Raw genomic sequence first — 19,461 nt, forward strand, 5'->3', positions numbered from 1 at the left:
AGGCGAAGGGGGGAAAAGCGATAGAAAAAGAGAGCAAGAGAGATGATTGGATTTTATGTGTATAGGGGGATTGTGTGTTCGCTGCCAGAGACACTAAAGGTGACCCCAGCCGCCTAATGGCACAATACATATTCTTTAATGAAGTCACCAGTATAGTGCAGTCACATCTAAGTACCGCTCCAGCCTCTGTGTGCTGAGTGAAGATATCAGAGTGTGTGTCTGTGTGTGTGTGTTTTTTTTTTCCAGACAGACAGTGCAGTGTGACATGAGAAGCACAGGCACCATTCATCTCCAGCCCCAAGATGTGTGTATGTGTGTGTATAGTTGATATATAGGCGTGTGGAGTAGTGAGTGGAGGACCAGCGTAGCCATCACTCAGGTCCAAGGCCTAATGGAGAGTCCTGGCAGACAGCTGGCTGATAGATGGCCTGACCACAACACACACACACACACACCTACACACATACACACACATACACACACAGTCATCAGATAACAGTACTAATGCCTGACCTCACTCGCTGCACGTCCTTCAGAGCGACAGAGGGAACGAAGGAGAAGGAGACGAAGAAAAGAAATGTGTGTTCCTGTGTGTGCATTGTGAGTCGCTGGCATGTCTACACGTCTGTCGATATGATCTCAATTTCCCTCTCCCCAGTTTGTCAGGAGCCATTAACATCACCAGGGATCTCTAACTTCCGGGAAACACAATATAGGACTACGGCGCTCACACACTCAATTGCACTAATGTTCTCTCTCATGCACAAGTATGATCAAGACTGACGCACATGTATACACATACAAACGCACCTGCGGCAGTGAGTAAAGCCACATGTGTTTCGTGTTGACGCAGGCTGCCATACACAGCCTCCCTTCACTCTTCATTAGTCTCTATTGGAATGAGATGCTCAGAGACATTAAGGTAATGTTACAGGCCAATAAAGTATTTAAAGCTCCCCGGGTGCCTGTGCAGGGGGGCGACAGGATGGGGTGAGGACACCAGGGGCCCAGAGGGGAAAGGGACTAGAGACAGAGGATGCAGTTTGACATATTTGACTTATTTGGTCAGTGTTTGTAAGTGACATCTTTGATTACAATGTATTTACCATGATCTTGACTCAGTGTGTTTACATGCACACTGATGCCACATCCACAGTGATGCAGATATTTGGCAAAACAGATATTTTTCTCTACATATGTTTCAATGATGGCGTCACACTCTATATTTCACATATCTGTTGTTGCTTTGAGTAATAAACCTGTATCTGAAATAGGGATTTCACGATTACCGGTATAACGATAAACTGCGGGAAAATTGCGGACGGTTAGTATTACCGTTTAAATTCCAATTATCATGATAACCGTGTTTGATTACCGCACTTTTAGGGGAAAAAACCCCATGTAAAGATATGCTTTTATGTCAAATATTTGAGTATAGTTTTAATTTATTACAATTTTAATTTTATATACCTCATATTTGGAGCCAATATTCACTTTTAAAGTCTTTGAAAAGGTTTGTTAAGCATCTGTGTGTTATTAATGCAATAAAGTATATACATTTTTCAAATCAGATTTATATATTTTTGTGTTTTCTGGCCTTTTGTGTTGATATAGTAGGTTAAAGTGAAAAAAAATAATAGACAGATGATATAAATGAAGTTGTGCTGAAAAAAAGATACCAAACATGGGTGTAGTAAACATTTGTTTATATAGTAAATAAAGGCAAAATCACAAGTACTGAAAAACAGGAAAAAATAGGCTCCGACCACTACGGGTTAATAACTGAAGGTTTCTGCCTAGAGAAAGTGCATTGTGCCAATTATTTTATTTTATTTTTTTCTCAAAATACAACTTGGTTAAATTATTTCAGTGTGTGTATTAGTACTTTTTGAACATTTTGAGAAAAATTTCAACAATACCGCAATAATAATGATAACCATGATAATTTTGGTCACAATGACCGTGATATGAAATTTTCATATCGTTACATCCCTAATCTGAAACAACAAATCCAGGTGTATAAATCCATGCATGACCTGCAGTAGAGCTGAGTTAGGACAGAAACTCAAAGAAAATATTTTACTATCAATTTCACCCCATCCATACTAATGCAGATATTTTGCAAAACACATTTTTCTCTGCATTTGGGTCTTTCGTCCACATTTCAGCAGCTGAGATTTTAAAAAACTCTGGTTTGTGTGTATCTGTGTGCACAAGGAAAATGGACACACTGGAAAACCATCGTGTCAGAAATCATTTTGTTCATTTCTGCTATTACATTGTGTAATGAAGCTGCACCTGAAACCACAAATCCAGGTGTGTAAATCAGTGTATGACCTGCAGTAGATCAAGGTCAGCATGGATACCTTTGGGAGATGGACCAGACTAGTGTTAAGGACAAATCCACATCGTGTAAAAATACACTTCTACACCCCAAAAAACACTTAAGGTAACTTATGTTTAACCCTTTCATGCATAGTGGTCACTCCAGTGGACAGCTATTCTACAGCTGTTCTCTTGTATATTCATGGATTTTATTGTTTTAGTTCCATATCCGCTATGCATCATCCCATGCACTGCAATTCATACCATTACTGTAACTTTGCTGTTCTTGATAAATCTGATCTGCAGTAACATGTTTGAGTGTAAATCAATTGCTTGTTATTGTTAATAGACTGTAATTAGCCATTTTTCTTAAACAAAAAGTTTTTTTTTTTTAGCATATTATCTCCATAAAGTGAGTAACAGCTAATATTAGAGTACGTTAAAATGTGACAAAACATTAGATTAGCAGCATTTAAAAAATTATTTCATAGTTTTCACACAGTGTATCAGTAAATACATGTTTCTTTGCTTCAAATATTAAATGCATGATGTCCAGCTGAGTAGATATTTTTGCAACTCCATGAAAAATAAGTTCATAAAAAAAATTTTCAATCGCATTGTTTTTTTCATGCCTAAAGAGGAGTAAAAAAAAAAAAAGAAAAATATCTTGATTAGGGTCAAAACACGGTAATCAAAATCTCTGACAGGACATTTTAGAGACAATTTGACCCACATTTTTACTTTTAAATTCATTTTTGCTTTAGTTGGACCATAAGGGATTATCCAAAACAAGGAGCTACTTTATATTGCAATGGCAATCAATTAAATTTCGCTCTCTGACGGGACATCACTGTGTTTTGACCCATTAAAGTTCTCATAATTCATGCATGAAAGGGTTAAAGCCGAATATATGGTTTCTGCTCACATTAATGACAGATTAAAGCCTCTGAATTTCTTATGTCCAGTATTATCCACAGTGTCCAGTAATTTTTGTGTTGATTTATGTGAGATATTTTGTAAAACGAAGGTTAGAAGAGGAAGACAGTATCTGTTTGGATGAATAACTGTATTAGTGTGGACATGGAATGATCATGTCTTGTATCCTTTTAATCTGTAACACACTTTGTGTGGTTTTCTCTATGATAAATGCTACATAAATACATTTTTTACTTTCTTAAATTTGTAATGGCTCGAGTACGAAAACTGAACCCACATGCAAGACCCAGAGGCAGACGTAAAAGTATACAGTGTTTATTAAACAGGAAGTTAACTGACAAATCTCTGATAGAGTTAATAAACAGAATTTTGAAGACACAGAGTCCTGGGTTCTTCACGAGGTTCATGAAGTGGACCGGAGACAGAACCCCACAGTTCGTTCCGGTAAAACACGTCAAGAATCCGACTAGGGGAGAGCAGAAGGAAGTCAGTAACAGAACTAGGTCATACACAGAAAGGCAGACGGAAGGGCAACAGGACATAGGGAACAGGCTAGCTCACGTACCGGTAAAGCAGGCGAAAAGGTCGAACACACGTTGAATCGTTGGAGGCGGAGGCAGAGGCACAGACAAGGGTCAGGCAAAAGGGCAGAAGTCAGAGAAGGCAATCCGGATCAAAAACAGGCAAACAGACAGACATGATCCAAAAAACGCTGGTAAGTAACACACGAAGGAGATTACGAACTGGCACAGGACAAGAGGAAACACAGGGCTTAAATACACAAGAGGGAGGGAAGACAATGAAACACAGGTGGAACAAATCAGGGCGGGGACAGGTAATCACACAGGTGGGACAAATTAGAAACAGGAAGCAAAGACACCAGACATGACACATGTGGAGGACTTAACAAAATAAAACAGGAAACGACAGACAAGACAGACAAAACCAGACTAACGTCTGGGAGCAGATGTGACAAAATTAGGCCGGAGCACATCAGAGCTCAATTCCACCTCCCTCATTGTAAAACAACCCTCTACTATTTCTGTGATTCAGTTTCATCTCCTGATAAATGAAATAAACTATGAAGTTGAATAAGAGCAAGACGACCCAAAGACACACCTAAATCTGCTACATGGGATTATCAGACATTGCGTCATAACACATTCTATGATTCTAGTATCTCAGTATGTCAACATCAGTGCACCACTCATCTAAACCATGATCTATTCTAAACGGATCTTAGAATTCTAGGGCCTACAGCAGGGTTACCCACACTTATTCGGCTTGTGAGCTGTTTTTAAATTGTGGACAATGTGAGGGTAATATAATGTAGATGCTTGTGAAATAAGATGACCATTTGACCATGGGTTATGTAAAGGTTCCCCCTCCTCACAAAAGCCAATTGAACCACTGGGAATGATAGGTCACTTTAATATTCAGGCTTTGTAATGAGTCATGTAAACAGCACTTTCCATTCTGAAGTAGACTTTATTCTAAGTGTTAGATTTTCTCATTAAACAGTGATCAAATGGATCTCTGGAAGCAAACCACTGGCATATATTTAGGGAATGCCCAGTGATTCGACCCTTCTGGACAGAGGTTAATAAAGCTTTAAAAAACTTATTTAAATTTGACTTACCCTTGCAATTCCCCACATTATTTCTAGGGAATGCTGATTTTAGCAGAGGGTGATTTGATGAATATTTGTTTAATATTTTGATAGTCACCGGCAAAAAGCACACACAAGACGATGGTTGCTTCCTGAACCCCCCTGTCATACAGCAGTGGAGCGATATAGTGAATAACATTAGTTTAATGGAACGGATTACTTTTTCTCTTCATCTTAAGAAAACAGTTTTTTTTTCTTCTAACTCTGAACCAAATGGATCAAGTATATTGAGCCTTTACAACCAGATTTTGTGGAAGCCTGAACTGTAACTTTGACTTTACCTTACTCTCATTGTTTCTACATTTATCATAGTTTCTATCCTCATCTAATCCCTTCTCCCTGACTTTTTTTTGTCAGTTTGTACACGTTTTCTCTCCCAATGTGTATATAGTTATTGAAATTTATAGAATATGTGCATGGCAGTGGGTCCAAAACTGCTCTTGATATTATACATGTAATGCTCTGTAATATAAATTGCTGTTCCAAACTAATAAATAAATAAATAAATAAATAACAGTGATCAAAGTGGTGAAGCTGCAGATTGAAGCCAACAAAATAACCACTACATCCTCTGCAAAAACAAAATGTAACATGGCAGGTGACAGTAATATGCGTAAGCCCATAATACACTTAAAGACTAATACCACCAGCTATAAAATGTATTTAAAAAAACAGTCCCTCTGAGCTAATGGAGTGATTTGGTGAACTATGAGGTCTACAGTAATGAACAAGCAATGATTCACATTGTTGTGTCATTATGTACTAATCAAAACATTATTATTAAGTCATTATATTCAATTTCTGTAATTAGACCCCCTGAAATCATACACACATCCAGGAATAACATGTCTATATTCAGGTTTCAGGAGCACGTTCTCAAACCAACCAGCCAACAGTTTACAAGGCTGGACGAGAGATGCCAAGACAAGACAAGATAAGCTCAGATTTCTGTGAAAGAGAGAACCTGAAAGAAAAACCAGCAACTTTGAAATACTATGACAGAGTTTTGTATCAACAGGTTTTGCATGTGTGCAAATATCACACTGCAGACATTTTCAATAAGAATGAAATGAAAGAATGAATAAGACATTATTCACAGAATTTTACAGAATGAGAGAAAAAAAACTTAGCATTTTGTGTAGATAAACATAAATACGGTTTCTTATGTTTGCACCTTTGAAATGACTATTTAGGCAGGCTCAGTCTCTGCCTGTCTTTAAATCACGTCTAAAAATGCACTTTTTCTCATTGGCTTTAAATCAGAGAGTGAGATGGGGGGGTTGTTGTGTTTTTTTAGATTTCCTATATTGTTTTTACCAGATTTTTGTTTGTCTTTGTTTTTATGATGGTTGTATTTTGTTGTTCTTAGCCCGCTTTGCACCCTGTGTTATCACTGTTTTTACTCATTTATTCCCGTTTTATGATTTGTGTACGGCACTATGGCTAACTGTAAAGTTCTTAAAGTGCTTTATAAATAAAGTTGGTATGGTATGGTATGGTATGGTATGGTATGGTATGGTATGGTATGGTGTGGTATGGTACTAGGAAATTCAGCATTATGACTATTATTTAAGACTTTGTATACAGACATATACAATGACTTTTCCAGTGCACCTGCAAAAATCCATAAATTGTTGTCAATGTGCAAACAGAATCAAGAATGCAATTTAAAAAAACAAAAAAAAAAACCTGTCAGTCAATATTGATGATTAGTCTTTGCCAACATTGCTCATTTAGCTACTGGTCACAGGGAAATGTATGAACTCAGAGTGTGTTGAATTGAATGTAACTTTTGTTGCATTTGAGGGAAATGTGCTGTTTTGTTGTTGTTGTTGTTGTTGTTTTTCAAGATAAGAGTCTGGCTTTAAAACAGTGTGTTGTGTTTTATCTTCCAGTCAGCATTTACATCAAATTCTTGCACTAATGTTATGATTCAAACACTGACAAATCCTCTATTACAATATGGGCATTTGATACAAGAATAAAAAGACAAAGCAAAACACGACTTGTAATACAAACTTGTATCTGAAGCATCACAGAGGAAGACATCAAGCATCAGCGAAAAGAATACTAAGCTTTCAACTTAAATGGCTGCAGACACATTAGGAATGGATCTTGCTTTGTGGACAATGGATATAGTCTCGCTCCATTGATTTCTCACCAGCTTTTATTGCACTCCATCGACGGCTAATGCCCCTAAGATCCTGCCGCAGTCTGAATTATTCAGCAGAAGTGTTTTGTTTTTGTGTCAGGGCCGCGGGGGTAATTCTAGATCTGCGATATTTGATGATCTGCTGCAGGAGTAAAATGCCTATTCTCAGGGTAGCAGAGTGACGTTTTTCAATGGCCGCGGGTATGATGTGTGTGTCGTCTGATGCGGGGCATCCATATCAGGTTGAGAAAAGGCCCGTGACAGTGATATTTAGCGTCTGGCTGAATTCCAATATTGTCCCATGCAGTATCAAGGCTTTTCATTTCAAAACAGGACAGACAGGTGGAATGAGACGGAACAGGAGATGACCGACTTCTCAGTATCACAGGGGGATTAAAAGAGGCGTTGATGAAATAGCTTAGAAGTGAAAACAATAGCTGACCAAAGTTAGAAAAAAAAAAGAAAAAGGAGATGAAGTGAGGGAGCAAGAGGGAGACGGTAGCACAAAAAAAAAAAGAGACTTTAGGGCCAAAACAGAAAATGAAGCAAAAGCCACTGAGGATAAGACAACAGAAGAGGAGCGATATATAAATGCAGGGAGAGAAAGCCAGATCCAGAGAGAGAGGAAGAGACGAGAAGAGAGGACAAAAGTGCGTTGGTTAAGATTCAGGGCAGGCGGTGGCGCGGGGCTATCATTACCATACATCAGGACAATAAATGAGGCTTTCAGCGGGCCGTAATAAGAGTTTGATAAATCATCGGGGCCAGAATTAACTAGACGTCAAAACAATGTGAGGGCTCTGACGGATGGCAGAGGAGGGGCCGATGGCACAGATTAGTCTAGCTGGAAGTGAAGGAGCGCTGAAGGGAGCGGTGGGGGTGAGGAGGGAGAGGAGAAGGGGGAGGAGAGAGGCGGGAAGAGGGGGAAGGGGAGGAGGGGAGGTGAGGAGCACAAGGACAGAAGCTGGCAGACTGTTAAGCAGAGAAATGAGACAGGGTCTGCTCTGTCATGGTGATGAGAAAGTTTGCATCTCACTACAGGGAAGAAAAGTGTGTGTGTTGATGTGCATGTGCCAGTTTACGTGCACTGACCTCTGACCTCAGGTGCACATACTATAAAGCAGGGGTCTCAAACATGTGGCCCGGGGGTCAAATGCAGCCCGCCAAAGGTTCCAATCCAGCCCGTGGGATGAATTTGCAAAGTGCAAAAATTCCACAGTCGAGGCTGTCAAACTCATTTTAGTTCAGGTTCCGCATACAGACCGATATGATCTACACTCAAATAATAACAGCAGAATGACGTATGAAAAATAATGACTCCATATTTTCTTCTTGGTTTGATGTGAAAAAAATTATATTATACTATGCCTATAAATAATGACAACTTCAAATTTTTGTGTTTGTTTTAGTACAAAAAATAACATTAAATTATGAAAATATTTACATGTACAAACTATCCTGGAACAGTAAAATGTGAATAATCTGAACAAATATGAACAACCTGAAAGGTCTAAAGAAAATTAAGCACAATTTTAACTATTTTCTGTCTGTTATGAAGTGTGTAGTCTCTTTGTAGATCTGATACATAATACACATGTAGAAATGATAAGTTGAAAGCGTAATATTGTTAAAATTGTACTTATTTTTCTTAAGAAACTTCAGTTTTTTCAGGTTATTTACATTTTTTTTTGTTTGGATAGTTTATAAAAGTAAGTACTTTCATAATTTAATGGGGGTTTTTTGCACTAAAAACCGAAAATTTGGAGTTGTTACTATTTATAGGTTATTATGCTATTATTTTACTGGTCCGGCCCACTGGAGATCAAATCGGGCTGAATGTGGCCCCTGTAAGAAAATGAGTTTGAGACCCCTGCTATAAAGGTATATTAATGCAAAATGAATTAAAACACAATGAAACTAAAAATAACCATCAAAACTAAATGCATGGTTATTTGATTTTTTTGCTTCAATTTCTTAATAAACAATGATTTTGTAAATTAACCCATAAAGACCCAGCACTAATTTTATGGCAGTGACCAATTACATTTTTTCTCTACATTTAACCTTAAGTGATTTATCACCATTTATTATAATACTATCCTCTGTATTTTGCATTTTTTTCACTGAAAATCAAGTAATTTCCTATGTTTAATTCACTGATCATGTACTTTAATCATCACACTGAGATTACATTAGAGGGTTGTTATATCAAAAACAGAGAAAACTGAAGAAAAATGGACATTTTCAGTCAAATCTATCATTAACTGAACATAAACCCAGTGTCTCCATCCACTGTCATTGATCCAACTCCATAGGTTTTACTGGTGAATCAGTGTTGTAGAAGATGATGGTGTTTCCATGTTCATTATGAAGCCTCTGAACGTCCAGATGGGTCATATCTGATGACCATGAAAAGATGACAAACTGCATTTTACACCAGTTATTTACATGTATTGATAGGATTAGTGAGTCTAAAGTTATTAAACATTTTAGATCAGTGGATGCTTTAGGTCGTTGGTGGATATTTGGGTCTTTATGGGTTAATGTATATTTCAGTTCCTACAAGTCCAGGCTTTCCTTATATTAGCTGAAAAACAGACTAATAACCCCTTTTACAAAAAAGAAAAAGTCACAAATATCTGACTTTTGTTGTCAATGTGAAAGGGTGCAACTGAAATGACGAATGACACATGACAGACGTTTATTGGCTCCAGCTGTGACTGGCAGGAACAGGGATGAAACGCCCAGGTGCACAGGCTAGTTTTCACCACTTTCTAGCATGATGCTCATAAAGTGCCTAGACGGAGCATTAGTTATATTTTTTTTTTCCAGTAGGGAACAATTTGCGGTTTACTCTGATTTTGAAAGCCAATGCAAGAGTAAAAGGAACATATAACATTTAAAGAACACAGACACTAATTTCATTGGTTTACTTTTTTTTTTGTTTTTTGTTTTTTTTTAGAAATGATCTTCCACAGAGTTTAAATGTGCTACAACTTTCATGCTTAAATAAGATGAACTGGAAAACAAATAAAAAAAGTGTTGGTTAGTTGATGTTTTAAGTGTATACGATAAAGTGTAATACATAGGCTTATACATTGGTTTATGCACATTCATACAATAGATTTAAAAATCTTCCACTAGAAAGAACTTATAAAGTGAATGTATTGTAATGTACAGGCAGTGTTTAGAAGTAGACCTAGCTAGATTCCTCAGGATTTCATGGACAACCAATATTTTTGACTTATTTTTTCTTTATTAATCACTCAAACCTGGAATTTTAAAAAACTAATCACATCTTCACAGTAAAAACCTTGTACTTTTGTGAAACTGAACTGAAATGAAAAAACAACCTAAAACACAAATAAAACTAATCAAAATTTCCAGACTGGAGTAACTTCGTTTTGTAGCCGTCCCACAGAGCAGCTGCATGTGTTTGCATGTGTTTGGTTGCATGTCCATGTGTGTATGCGTGTGCATGTCAAGCTCTCAGCACCCCACAGCTAATCCTGTTAGTTATCATGATGAGAGGTTAGTGCACTGCAGCTACTGTCCCCATTCTCCGCTCTCCCCCTCATCCACACCCCCAGTGGGTAGCTTTAATTGCCAGGCTCTGACCTTTGCCGAGCAGCAGTGACAAGGCCTGTCTGTGGCAGTGGGAGGTGGTAGCGGCTCGATTAGCTGTGACAGCAGAGTCGGGCGATTGGAGGGAGGGAGCGAGAGAGCGAGCAGAGCCCCAGCGCCGGCTAATTGGAGCCCCTCGTCCTCAGAGCAGTGAGCTAGAGAGCAGTGCAGTGGTCTGGGGCATGGTGACGGGCTCCAATGTGTGTGTGTGTGTGTGTGTGTGTGTGTAGGGGAAAGGGCTACAGAGAGAAGCAAATCCACTTAGCCTGAGAGGAAGCTGTGTGTATGAAGGTGTGCGTAATGTGGATTCCATGTATATTCATTCATTTGTGTGTAAATGTGAGTGATTGGTCCTGTGGACATCAAATATGTAAATTTAACTAGTCTGTCTGTGTGCATAAGTGTGTGTAAGTGCGTCTGTCTGCCCTATATGTGGGGTGTGTGTGGTCAGAGAGAGGCTAAGTGGAATGGACAGTTAGATTGAACAGAACGAGGCACAATTACCAAGTGACGCTGAGAAGATAATGTTGTCCCAATCTAACTTGCCCCACAGCCAGATCTCTCTCTCTCTCTCTCTCTCTCTCTTCAACACACACACCTTACTGCCTCTGTGCTTCTTTTTAGGCCCTACAGGCAAGAACTGAAGAGTCTCTAAAGAGTTGCAGGGTGAAGTGCCTGCAGGCAGACGACACACAGCTTTCATTAACTGTCTTTCTACCATTGCATGCTGGGAGAAGTTCACTTTCAGATGCGCTGGTTACATGCAGTGAGGCACATTGATTTATTACTGAGAGCCGGATGCCACTCAACCTTGCTGCCAGTTCCTCCAGAGGACACTTATGGTACTGCAATGAAAAAATAATCCCCTGCGGTACAAAAAGCATCAGCCTTCAACAATAACGGAGCTGCCTGGAAAACTGATGTGAGGACACTTAGAACTGCAGAAAAGTCAGGTTTTGCTGTGTTTCTTATCAGTTTTAGTAATACGGATGTTTAATATGTGTTAAAGGTTCATTGTGTGATCTTCAGTGGTATCTAGAAGTGAAGTTGTAGATCACAAACGGAAAAATCCTGCCTCAACCTCCTTGATGGCAGCACGAAAAACACAAAAACCTTCATTAGAGCCAGTGTTATGTGGAATATAACCATTCCACATTCAAACATAGATGGTGATGATCAGTGGTGCAGTCCAGGGTATACGGCGGTATACGGAGTATGCCTACTTATTTTTTAGTCAGCATTGTGTATACCCACTTCTAAATCCCCCTGATCCGCACCATTAAGTAGTATCTGGGAGCCCAATTGCCCATGTTTTCTCCTGGGAGAGTGAAGCCATGACCCGCCCTACTCTGCCTCTAATTGGCTAGTACTCACTGCCTTCACTGATTAGATTGGTTAACTTTAGGCACTGATGAGCCAATCGGAGGCAGAGTAGGGCGGGTCATGCCAAGGAAAATATTGCTAACTTAGCGCCAGAGCCAGGGCTCTGCCTAGCGCTGACCACCTCTGGAACCTGACTGGACACCTCAGGTGCCAGTGCCATCCCAGATGATTGACAGGTCACTGCACATCTCATTGAAAGATCCGCGATTATTGGAAATGCGAACAAGAAAGGCAGAATAAACATCTTTCAAATGAGTGACACATATCCAGAGAACTTACTTTCATGGAATACATAATTCTGAGGTAAGTTTTAAGGTGGCTTCAGAATGAGTCACTATTTTAAACAACTGCCCATATGACTGTACATTTAGAGAAGAGATTTTGTCACCAATAGTTCAACTATGCGAGTAGGCTAACATTATGAAAAGGCTAACGTTAAGAAAGGTTAACATTATCCTTTGTTTGCCTCATGTTGAATACATTTACATTCATGCAGCTGTTTGTGTGACCAGTAATACCTACAAACTGCTTCTGATCAAGTCATGATAATTTTAAAATAGTACTACTACTACTGACAGATTTTTGGGTAAACTAAATAGTAGTCTTACATGTCACTGTTTCTAAAATGGCATTTTTCTGGATGACTTAAAAAAAAAAAAAAGGGCAAAAATTGAGAGTATACCCACTTCTCCAGGGACCACTACACCACTGGGGATGATGCACCTAGATGCCACCACAAAAAGTAGAAGTTCTTTCTGAGCTACTGTAAAACACAGTTAGTGAACAGGATCTGCATCTTCTCCGGATACAAACAGCTCATTCTTAGGTAACAACACAATTCATATTTAATTAATTGGGATTGGGATGACCGTCCCTCGTCTATTTCTTATTTTTTTTCCAGTACTAACCACTGCAGACCAGGAACACCCAACAAGACCTGCAGTTGTGGAGATGCTCTGACCCAGTCATCACTGTTACAATATGGAACTGGTCAAAGTCACTCTGTTCCTTATGTTGATCATTTTACTGCTTCCAACACATCATCTTCAAGAACAAAATGTTTTCTTGTTGCCTAATAAATCCAACCCAGTGAATGGTATCATTATAGTGAAATGATCAATATTATCACCACTTCTCCTGTCATTGGTAAGAATGTTATGACTGATCAGTGTACATGCCAGTTTAGAACAACTTTACAAAATATTGACTTTTTTTTTTTTTACTTTTTTAAAATAATATCCATATGCATCAGCTTGGACTGACCTTTAATATTTAAGCCACATGTCACAACAAATAAACATGATGAACGCGGTCAGTAATTTCAAGTAGATTTGTCTGGCCCTTATTTAGTAGTCTTGAATTCGGTGGTAACAGATCTAGTCTCTAATTCAAATATTTCAACCTTTCTTCACTGCTAATGCAATGGGAATTAGTTTCTGGAGACAATCAGTGCCCTCAGATCACAGCACAGAGCATAAAACGCATCAAAGATTTGTGTGACGACATAGCAGTGGAAAACCCAGGCTTCACTGCTTTTGGCCGAAACACACTTCAGATTCAGCTGGCATGTCTCCCTCATTTGTGAGACTTAATATACTAAAGAGGAACAGCAAAGTGGATGACAGACAGAGAGGAAATGAAGTGTAACCTGGACATAAACACAAAATGTCACTATTGTATGTCATACACAGTATAAACCCTAGCTGAACCTGGACACCAAAACCACAACCTTCATATCTAATCTAACTAGATGAGAGGAAAATAGCACAATCCAATTCATGGATGTCCTACCACCCTCAGCCGCTTCTAATATTAAACTGACTACAACCACACACTGAATCTTAATGCCACTAAGTGTACATTGCCTGACAGAGAGCAACATTGGTTTTGAAACTCTGCCTATGTAAAGCTCATTGGTTCATTTTGTAACTCTGTTTTAAACAGTAGTGCGTTCTTTTCTGTGTACTTTTATATAACACACCTTCATGTTCGACAAGAAAGGTCTAGCTCAGGTCAGATCGACCCAGGTGGCGTTCAGGGTTCAGAGGAAGGGCAAGGCTTTTTGAGCATCTTAATATAGTTCTTTAACCTATAAAGACCCAAACAGCCACCTGTGACCAAAGGCAACCACTGATGTAAAATGTTTAATAACCGTTGATTAACTAGTTCTATTAATACATGTAAAATAATTGGTATAAATTACAGTTTGTCATCTTTTCATGGTCATCAGAGATGACCCATTTGGACATTAGAGGTTCTGTAGTTACCATGGAAACACTGTCATCTTTTACAACATTGATTCACCAGTAAAACCCATGGAGTTGGATCAATGACAGAAGATGGACACGCTTGGTTTATGTTCAGTTATTGATTATAATTATTGAAAAAGTCACTTTTTTTTCAGTTTTCTCTGTTTTTGATATAATAACCCTCAACTTTAATCTGAGCTTTTACGAACATCTACATGATCAGTGAATTAAATACAGGAAAATGCCTGATTTTCACTAAAAAAAAAAAAAGAAAAAGCAAAACACAGAGGATAATACAAGGGGTGCCTGGCACAACAAACCCCACCCCTCGCATGTATTGTAGCTTATTTTGGCATCGATCCAGCTGATGTCATCATGTCTATGCATGTGATGATGTCAGCATATCAACTGCCTCTATATATGTGCCAAGTCTGAAGTAAAGTGAAATAAAATTGATGTTTTTATAGACATTTGAAATTTTGCCCATTATAAGAAAATGGGAAAAAAAAAAAAAGCAATTCATAAAAACATTGGAACTTTTACCTACTTTTCCCAAAATGTAATCAGATCTACTCTGGGTCACTTGCAGTCTATAAACCCAATTTGGTATGAATTCAACCAATCGCTTTGTTGCTAGAGTATCAACAAACAAACAAACCAAACCAAAAACAATACCCCTTGCCTCCCCTTCGGGGGACGGGGTAAAAATGATGTGACATGATAAAACAGATAAAAAAGGGAAATTGGACCTCACAGGGAAAGGCCTCATAAAGTTTCGTTGGTAATTTGCACATTGGAGTAATAAGACTCTACACAAGCGTTGACTGAAAAAATCTAGTAAAATGTGTTAATTATCCCTAACACATTAAAAAATCATGGTTTCATTTTTTTGCCCATATCACAGCCTTAATCTCATGTGTTCCTATTTGACCTTACTCCTCTGTGCCATGTTAGTCATCTATCATGTCTGTTCTACATGCCAAATTGTGAGCTCAGACTTGAAGCTTTAATGATTCACCATTAGAGAAATATTATTAAATATCACACACATGCACTACCAGATTTATGAATATATTCATGTTATCCAAGTTTCCAACATGTAAAAAGAAGTCAGCTTGTCAGTAAAGAGTGGTGGTCTGAGCCACCAGGACATCCAGCAAACTTTAAGTCTCATCTAATCTAACTGTGCTGCAGGGGACAATGTCCCAAAACTAATTCACACATCAACTCCTTCCACCGCTGTGTTAGTAATATTAACTAACCCTTTATGGCGTAGTGTCAAGTCTTTGACTGACAAACAGTGGTGTAATGACAACCATCTGGCGTAGTAATGAAGGCAGCAGTGGGAATGAGATGTTTTAATTAATGAAAGCCACTCCATTAGCTCTGATGAGTGGCTTATCAGCTCCGGCTCATTATGCAAATGGAATTAAGATTGCTGAGCGGCCTGTGTCATTAATAACAGAGACTTTAAGGCTTTTTGTTCAAAGTGACTTCCTTTGACCACAGCTGACCAAGGAGTCATTGGTCTGTACAATGACATCTAAATTTTAGGCAATATACATACATATATATTATGAATTGATGTAATAAATTGTACTTTTACAGCTTCATTTTTATTAGTGTTTCATTGTTCTACAAATAAGTCAGGTCATCATGCATCTAAAAACTCAAAGCTGTGCTAATCTCATGGTTTTATTCTAAGACAACTGATCCGATTCATGTGTAAAGTGAAACAGACGACACAGTGCCACTCAGCTCTACCCTGATAAATTCAACACTTATCATCATCATCAGGACATCAACAGATCTGAAATGATGGTATAGCTACATGTTTTCTTGCTATTCATTAACATGTTCATTGTTAAATGTTGATACCAGGTCAAATGTTGATTAGTTAAATCACCTTAGCTGTTCTGTTGGTACCAAGTGGCCATTGAAGTCCATGTAAGTCAGAAAAAAATGTGTTCTAAGTTTGTCACTTCATAGAAAAGCAATTGTTCAGTATTCAGACAAGTAAACGTGTTTAAAAGAAGTATACAAACTGATTTCCCAAATCATGGAATATTAACAGTATTCTGTATTACAAATGTTCCACCTTTCCTCTATCTTACATATTTAAAGCTCAACATTCGGTATAAACATAAATCTTCAAAGTGCTGTCTTTTGCACACATTTAGTCTTTCAAATACCATAACTAATTTCTTCACGTGCAAATGTTCAATCAAAAAAAGTTCTCTCCTGATACGATTTTGCCAAGATCCCATCACTGATCTGCGCCCCCAGAGACAAATGTGTATGATTTAAGGACATAAAAACAAGCCAAAAACCTTTTTCCCAGTACAGAGAAACAAACCACCCCTCCCAGTTGTACCTTAGATTACCTTACTTTGGAAAAGATATGAAGGTGGTTGATGGCAAGAAATGAATAATTGCTTTCTACTACATATAAGATACATGTCAAGAAAGTCACAGTATGTGGTAAAGAACAGAACAGCCCAGTGGACTGTATGTCTTGTCTTACATGATAGAAGAATGATGTGAAATGTGGTGAAAGAGTTGAAATTGCGACAAGATTAGTAACATTGAAGCTGCAGAGACATCTACAGCAACTCTGAGCAGGTCATGGATGATGACGTCTCCAGCTATCTTTGGGTGTATAATCTTAATATGTATGCATTTGCCTTTTTACTCAAGTTGTGTCTTTTAAGCTGAAAAATATTCTATACGTCAGTGATGGTATAACAGGATGAAAAACTACTTGGCTCTCACCATCGATGCTAGTACATTTTCTTGCCTAAATAAGGTCCAATGGGGCACAACAGGAAGGGGCGGGACTTTCTTCCAGAATAGCAGTGACCTATCTCCACAATGTGATGCAGCAGCTCCGAAGTTTGCACTATAGATGTAGAAAGGTCTGGTTTGGATTTGTGGTCAGCCTTTCTATGTGAAATTTGCATGGAAAATATATTCTAAGTTCCTTCACCCATCGATGCCCTTAACCAAGGTACCGTTTCAAGTTGGTCCCCAGATGCCACTGAGTGGCAACCCACTGGTTAAATACAAAGAATAAATTTCCCTATGGGGACAAAAAAGGTGAACTTTACTTAGGTCTCCAAGAGAAGATAATGAAAGGCTGAAGATTTGAAACCATGTGCAATTATATGAAAGGAACAGCCTCTCTGGTGTCAAATACCACTAGTAAGAAACTCTTGAAAGATGGATCCATGTAGCAGCTTTCTGGACTTTTACAACCAGAGCCAGCATCCAATTCACAGCCAGAGGACATGGAATGGTGCATGTAAAAGTATGTTTTTCACATACAAATACCCTGTCCACATATGGGTATTTTCTTCCTATGTCTTGCAAAATATCTCAGTCCACACAACATTGCAAAAACAACTACAAACTGGTACAGACATTCAAATAAACCTTTGTTTCTGCTGAACCTAAACTGTGGACGTTGTGGACGTAGCAAACGCAGAGGATTTAATCTGTCCTGAAGGTGAAACAGAAACAACATGTTCAGTTATAAACTTCAGTTATGTCAATCCTTTATAGGGCACTCCTAGAAAAACGTCATTATTTTTGTGAAATGTTTCAAAAAATTTCATTATGTAGAAAATCAAGTTACCATATTTGGTTCCTTACCCATAAGTGGCAAAAAAAAAAAAAAAAAAAGATTATAAATACAAGAAGTAAATATAAAAATGCAAGAAAAACATATTTAATGTGAAAGGAACATGTATTTTAGAACATTAGAACATCACTTTTAGAACATTAGACCAACATAAGTGCTGATCCAGACCCCTGTCCACATCCACATTATCCCTTTGAACATCATTCCTTACATTAGTACCATTACTTCATGGTACCTAACAAAGCAGATACACTCACTGTTCATGCAGAGGTGGACCTTACAGACCCTGTAGACCACACTGGACCTGAGAGTGTCGACTCACTTTCACTCACTGTAACTGATGCTGCCGCTGTCTTGTAATATGTGTGGAAATGACCAAAAATAGTCACTTGCCCAATAAAGGGTTAAGTGTTGGTTGTGGTTTTGGAAGTGTATATCATGTGGATTTGTCCATAATGCTGGTCCAGTCCACCTCCTAAAATATCCATGTTAACCTCAATTTACTGCAGGTCATACCCTGATTTATACACCTGGATTTGATGTTTCAGGTGCAGCTTCATTACATAGAGCAATAACAGACGTGTGTAAAACAGCCTCTGATGGTAATCTCCAATTTCGCCATTTTTCCTGTCCATACAGATGCACACAAACCTTAGTTTAAAACATCTGAGTTTTTGTGACCCAAAACAATGTTTACATGTAGATGAGGGGCACAAATTTAGAGAAAATGATCAGTTTTGCAAAATATCTGCATTCATGTGGACGGCCAAAAATCACGAGTGAATTAAAACAATCTTGTATAAGTGGTGCTTCAGGGACGTCAACATTTAATACTCTTTATAGCTATAAATAACTGTGGGCTTCAACTTTTCAACTTACTTTCCAGCCCTTGAACCTCCTCCAGAGCTTTAAATGGTATATATTCTTTATTTATTTTTTTCTTCCAGTGTGTATGTGTGTTTGTGATCATGTGTTTCTGTTCACATGAGGTGGGGTTGTGTGTCTCTCTTTGACCCTGTGGTCATTAATCTCACTTGCTGTCAGGGTAATGGACACTGATGGACAGGATTGTGTTTGTTCACTCACACTCTCTCTCTCACACACATACACACACACACACACACTCTCAAAAACACACACCCACACACATACACAGCAGTACCTCTAGGTGCTGACAGCCTGAACCAGCCACACACACAAATACAGACACACAAAGAATTCAGTTACTCATTCACAGCAGCTGACGGCCATTCACTGAATGATCCACGAGCCTTTTGCTGCTGCTGGTGTTTGTGTGTGAGTGTCTGCTCGTACGTTCTCCCTGTCGGCTGTCACCCCCTCTGCTGGTCACTCGGAGCACTCAACATCTTTCTACTCAATTGGGTCAGACATTTTCACCTATTTGCTGTCCTGTGAGATTTATACAAGTCTCCCAAACATCTGCATGTTACACTTCCAGAGTCACAGTGAGGTTAGCAACACA

At 38.5% G+C, this 19,461-nt stretch overlaps 1 long non-coding RNA gene across 1 annotated transcript; it reads right to left on the reverse strand.

Moving 5' to 3' along the window:
• Positions 1-4,272: 4,272 nt before the first annotated feature.
• Positions 4,273-18,552, reverse strand: LOC115426099 (uncharacterized). The gene is made up of 3 exons (XR_003936311.1): positions 18,542-18,552; positions 8,620-8,625; positions 4,273-4,535 (listed from the first exon to the last, which is right to left on the reverse strand). It is a non-coding gene; the product is annotated as an uncharacterized LOC115426099 (long non-coding RNA).
• Between the last annotated feature and the right edge of the window lie 909 nt (positions 18,553-19,461).

Source organism: Sphaeramia orbicularis, chromosome 9 (genome assembly GCF_902148855.1).
Source record: "Sphaeramia orbicularis chromosome 9, fSphaOr1.1, whole genome shotgun sequence".
NCBI classification, from domain to species: Eukaryota; Metazoa; Chordata; class Actinopteri; order Kurtiformes; family Apogonidae; genus Sphaeramia; species Sphaeramia orbicularis.